Genomic DNA, 6,000 nt, shown 5'->3' on the forward strand with positions numbered 1-6,000 from the left:
CCTGCCTCGGGTATGGACATGTGTGATGTCCTTAGGTTAGTTAGGTTTAAGTAGTTCTAAGTTCTGGGGGACTAATGACCACAGCAGTTGAGTCCCATAGTGCTCAGAGCCATTTGATCAAACCTGCGACTGTAGCAGCGGCGCAATTCCAGACTGAAGCGCCTAGAACCTCTCAGCCACAGCCGCCGGCTGTGATGCGTTGATCAAGGGTACACGAGTGGTCCTTCGGCTCCGAAAGCCCATATCGATAATGTTTCGTTGAATAGTTCACACGCTGACTTCTTCACGGCCCAGCATTGAAATATGTAACAATTTGCGGAAGGGTTGCAGTTCTGTCACGTTGATCGATTCTCTTCAATCATCGTCGGTGCCGTTCTTGCAGGATCTTTTTTCCGGCCGCAGCGATGTCGGAGATTTGATATCTTACCGGATTCCTGATATTCACGGTACACTCGTGTAATGGTCGTACGAGAAAATCCCCCCTTGATCTCTACCTCCGAGATGCTGTGTCCCATTGCTCGTGCGCCGACACTATAACACCACGATTAAAATCACTAAAATCCTGATACCTGCCACTGTAGCCGCAGTAACAGATCTAACAACTGCGTCAGACACTTGTCTTATATAGGCGTTGCCGACCGCAACTCAGTATTCTGCCTGTTTACATATCTCTGTATTTGAATACACATGCCGATACCAGTTTTTTTGGCGCTTCTATGTATATTTTCTGTACCGAAAATGGGTCTCTAATTATTGCAGTTACCTCATAAACTATTACTTGCACAAAAAAACGTCGTGAAGCTTTTCTGTAAAACTCTTTGGGATCTTTTCAGAACTACTGGGTGTTTCAAAAATGACCGGTATATTTGAAACGGCAATACAAACTAAACGAGCAGCGATAGAAATACACCGTTTGTTGCAATATGCTTGGGACAACAGTACATTTTCAGGCAGACAAACTTTCGAAATTACAGTAGTTACAATTGTCAACAACAGATGGCGCTGCGGTCTGGGAAACTCTATAGTGCGATATTTTCCACATATCCACCATGCTTAGCAATAATATGGCGTAGTCTCTGAATGAAATTACCCGAAACCTTTGACAACGTGTCTGGTGGAATGGCTTCACATGCAGATGAGATGTACTGCTTCAGCTGTTCAATTGTTTCTGGATTCTGGCGGTACACCTGGTCTTTCAAGTGTCCCCACAGAAAGAAGTCACAGGGGTTCATGTCTGGCGAATAGAGAGGCCAATCCACGCCGCCTCCTGTATGTTTCGGATAGCCCAAAGCAATCACACGATCATCGAAATATTCATTCAGGAAATTAAAGACGTCGGCCGTGCGATGTGGCCGGGCACCATCTTGCATAAACCACGAAGTGTTCGCAGTGTCGTCTAAGGCAGTTTGTACCACCACACATTCACGAAGAATGTCCAGATAGCGTGATGCAGTAATCGTTTCGGATCTGAAAAATGGGCCAATGATTCCTTTGGAAGAAATGGTGGCCCAGACCAGTACTTTTTGAGGATGCAGGGACGATGGGACTGCAACATGGGGCTTTTCGGTTCCCCATATGCGCCAGTTCTGTTTATTGACGAATCCGTCCAGGTAAAAATAAGCTTCGTCCGTAAACCAAATGCTGCCCACATGCATATCGCCGTCATCAATCCTGTGCACTATATCGTTAGCGAATGTCTCTCGTGCAGCAATGGTAGCGGCGCTGAGGGGTTGCCGCGTTTGAATTTTGTATGGATAGAGGTGTAAACTCTGGCGCATGAGACGATACGTGGACGTTGGCGTCATTTGGACCGCAGCTGCAACACGGCGAACGGAAATCCGAGGCCGCTGTTGGATCACCTGCTGCACTAGCTGCGCGTTGGCCTTTGTGGTTGCCGTACGCGGTCGCCCTACCTTTCCAGCACGTTCATCCGTCACGTTCCCAGTCCGTTGAAATTTTTCAAACAGATCCTTTATTGTATCGCTTTTCGGTCCTTTGGTTACATTAAACCTCCGTTGAAAACTTCGTCTTGTTGAAACAACACAGTGTTCTACGCGGTGGAATTCCAACACCAGAAAAATCCTCTGTTCTAAGGAATAAACCATGTTGACCACAGCACACTTGCACGTTGTGAACAGCACACGCTTACAGCAGAAAGACGACGTACACAATGGCGCACCCACAGACTGCGTTGTCTTCTACACTCTTGGAAATTGAAATAAGAACACCTTGAATTCATTGTCCCAGGAAGGGGAAACCTTATTGACACATTCCTGGGGTGAGATACATCACATGATCACACTGACAGAACCACAGGCACATAGACACAGGCAACAGAGCATGCACAATGTCGGCACTAGTACAGTGTATATCCACCTTTCGCAGCAATGCAGGCTGCTATTCTCCCATGGAGACGATCGTAGAGATGCTGGATGTAGTCCTGTGGAACGGCTTGCCATGCCATTTCCACCTGGCGCCTCAGTTGGACCAGCGTTCGTGCTGGACGTGCAGACCGCGTGAGACGACGCTTCATCCTGTCCCAAACATGCTCAATGGGGGACAGATCCGGAGATCTTGCTGGCCAGGGTAGTTGACTTATACCTTCTAGAGCACGTTGGGTGGAACGGGATACATGCGGACGTGCATTGTCCTGTTGGAACAGCAAGTTCCCTTGCCGGTCTAGGAATGGTAGAACGATGGGTTCGATGACGGTTTGGATGTACCGTTCACTATTCAGTGTCCCCTCGACGATCACCAGAGGTGTACGGCCAGTGTAGGAGATCGCTCCATACACCATGATGCCGGGTGTTGGCTCTGTGTGCCTCGGTCATATGCAGTCCTGATTGTGGCGCTCACCTGCACGGCGCCAAACACGCATACGACCATCATTGGCACCAAGGCAGAAGCGACTCTCATCGCTGAAGACGATACGTCTCGATTCGTCCCTCCATTCACGCCTGTCGCGACACCACTGGAGGCGGGCTGTACGATGTTGGGGCGTGAGCGGAAGACGGCCTAACGGTGTGCGGGACCGTAGCCCAGCTTCATGGAGACGGTTGCGAATGGTCCTCGCCGATACCCCAGGAGCAACAGTGTCCCTAATTTGCTGGGAAGTGGCGGTGCGGTCCCCTACGGCACTGCGTAGGATCCTACGGTCTTGGCGTGCATCCGTGCGTCGCTGCGGTCCGGTCCCAGATCGATGGGCACGTGCACCTTCCGCCGACCACTGGCGACAACATCGATGTACTGTGGAGACCTCACGCCCCACGTGTTGAGCAATTCGGCGGTACGTCCACCTGGCCTCCCGCATGCCCACTATACGCCCTCGCTCAAAGTCCGTCAACTGCACATACGGTTCACGTCCAAGCTGTCGCGGCATGCTACCAGTGTTAAAGACTGCGATGGAGCTCCGTATGCCACGGCAAACTGGCTGACACTGACGGCGGCGGTGCACAAATGCTGCGCAGCTAGCGCCATTCGACGGCCAACACCGCGGTTCCTGGTGTGTCCGCTGTGCCGTGCGTGTGATCATTGCTTGTACAGCCCTCTCGCAGTGTCCGGAGCAAGTATGGTGGGTCTGACACACCGGTGTCAATGTGTTCTTTTTTCCATTTCCAGGAGTGTATATATTTCACATCACTTGCAGCGCCATCTGTTGTTGAAAATTGTAACTACTATAATTTAGAAAGTTTGTCCGCCTGAAAATGTACTGTTGTCCCAAGCATATTGCAAGAAATGGTGTATTTCTATCGCTGCTCGTTTAGTTTTTATTGCCGTTTCAAATATACCGGTCATTTTTGAAACACCCTGTATATACCAGGTGATCAAAAAGTCAGTGTTGAGTGTGAGGGGCTGCCGTGGTGCACTAGGTCATTTGTTGCTGTTCTATTGCCTTTTGTCTAGGTGGGGTGGGGTGGGGTGGTTTCGCCTTCTGTCAATTGTGTCATTGTGGGTGCTAAGTCGGGGAACTCAGTTGATGTATTTTGTGCTACTGTACGCGCCGGATAAATGTATTTCTTTTTCGGGTTTCTTGCTGTGCGTGGCGTGGTGGTCAAAATGTCTTCCATATCGGGTCGTTTGTGTAGGGTGTCTGAGCCATATCTTGCCCTGAGTTTTGCCAGTCTTGTTTGTAGTGGGGTTATTTCTGTCGTCTCGTATACTTCGTCGCTAGGGGTGCGGCAGTGTAGTTTTGCTATGCTGCGTAGTAGTCGGCGTTCTGTCGAGTATAGTCTGTTTGCTATTGTCTTTGGTATTCCGCCCAGTGGCGCAGCGGCGTATTCGTATATTGGTCATATGTATGTCTTGTATGTATGTCTTGTATGTGTGTATGGCTGTCCTGGTGGAGCAGCCATACAGTCGTCCTTGTATTTGTCGGATTAACTGTTGTCGTTTCCTTGTTTTGTTGAGCAGGTATTGCAGGTGGGCTTGGTAGTTGAGGTGCTTGTCTAGGTAGACACCGAGGTATCTCGCGTTGTCAGTCAGTTGTAGGGGTTCGTTCCATAGTCGGAGTGTTATGTCTTCTTGTTTCTACTGTCGTTTTCCCGTCAGGTTGCGGTGTTAGGAATAGGGCTAGTTGTGTTTTGGTCGGGTTAGGTCAGATTCTCCATTTAGTCATCCATGTCTCTAGTCTGGTCAGGTATTTTGTAGCTTTTCTTTGTATTTCGTCAGTTCTGAGTCCAGTGCACCAATATGCAATATGCATATAGGGCAATTTTTTGGTGTTGGTCTGTTGGGGTCGGTATGTCGTGTGTGTATTGCACGTACAGTAGCGGGGATGATATTGCACCTTGTGGGACTCCTGCCTCTGGGGTGAATGGTTCGGAGGAGGCGTCTTGCACATGTACTGTGCTGTGTCGTCCGGTGATTTGAGTTTTTATGAGGCGTACGAATTTCGGTGGAATGCTGAGTTTGAGCAGTTTTGAACAGGAGCCCATTGTGCCATAGACGGTCGAAGGCGCGCTCGATGTCCAGGAATATGGCTAGCGTACAGTGCGATCTGTTGAAGCCCTGGGTGATGTCACACGTCAGTTTGAGAAGTGGGTCTGTGGTGGAGTGGTTGGGGCGGAAGCCGGCTTGGAGCAGGGGGAGTAGTTGTTTGTTGTCCACATATTTTCGCAGTCTGTCGATGAGTATACGTCCATAAGTTTCTCGTATAACGTCCAGTAGTGAGATAGGTCGGTAGGAGAGGGGGTCCGTTCGTGGTTTGTCGGGTTTGGGGATCATTATGGTCTTGCTTGTCTTCCACGCAGTCGGGATTGTTTCTGTCGTTAGGCAGTAGTTGAACATCAGTGAGAGGATTGGGGTTAGGGCAGGGAGGGGGGCGTTCTGCAGGTGGATACGTTTGATGTTGTTTTGTCCTGGGTCTGAGTTCCGTCCGGTCCGTATTGCGTTGATGATTTCAGCGTCTGTTATAGGTTTGGTCAGTTCGGAGGTGTCTTCTGTTTCTGCTGTTGGACTTGTTAGTAGGTCAGGGAGTTGGTTCTCTACGTGTCGGCAGAAGTCGTTGTCGAACTTGGCGTCTGTTGGGAAGGAGTGGATGTTTCGGAGGGCGTTCTGGAATGTGTCTGCTTGTGTTTTAGGGTCTGTGATTGTTTCGTTGTCTACTATTAGTGTCTGGTTGGCGGGTCTCTTTTGTCCTGTCAGCGTCTTGAATTTGTTCCAGAATTTTCTGCCTTCTTTGCAGTTGAGTTGGCGGCAGGTGTTGTCCCACTCTTTTTGTTTGTGCTGGGAGATTATGCGTTTCGCTTGTGCGTTTAGTCGGTTCCACTGCCGTCTTAAGTCTGGGTTATTTGTACGTCTAATTTCGCGCTGTAGTTGCCTTTTCCGCCTTAGGATCGCTAGCGCCTCCACCGGAATGGTGGGCCTCCAGTTTTCTATCGTCTTTTGTGGGATTGCCTCGTCTATTGCTGTTGTGAAGGTGGTTTCTAGTCGTCCGTTTAGGTATTCCAGGTCGGCGTTGTCTGTCAGAGTGGTTGGCATTGTTAATTCGTCTTGTATGAT

This window comes from Schistocerca gregaria, chromosome 11 (assembly GCF_023897955.1).
Source record: "Schistocerca gregaria isolate iqSchGreg1 chromosome 11, iqSchGreg1.2, whole genome shotgun sequence".
Lineage (NCBI taxonomy): Eukaryota > Metazoa > Arthropoda > Insecta > Orthoptera > Acrididae > Schistocerca > Schistocerca gregaria.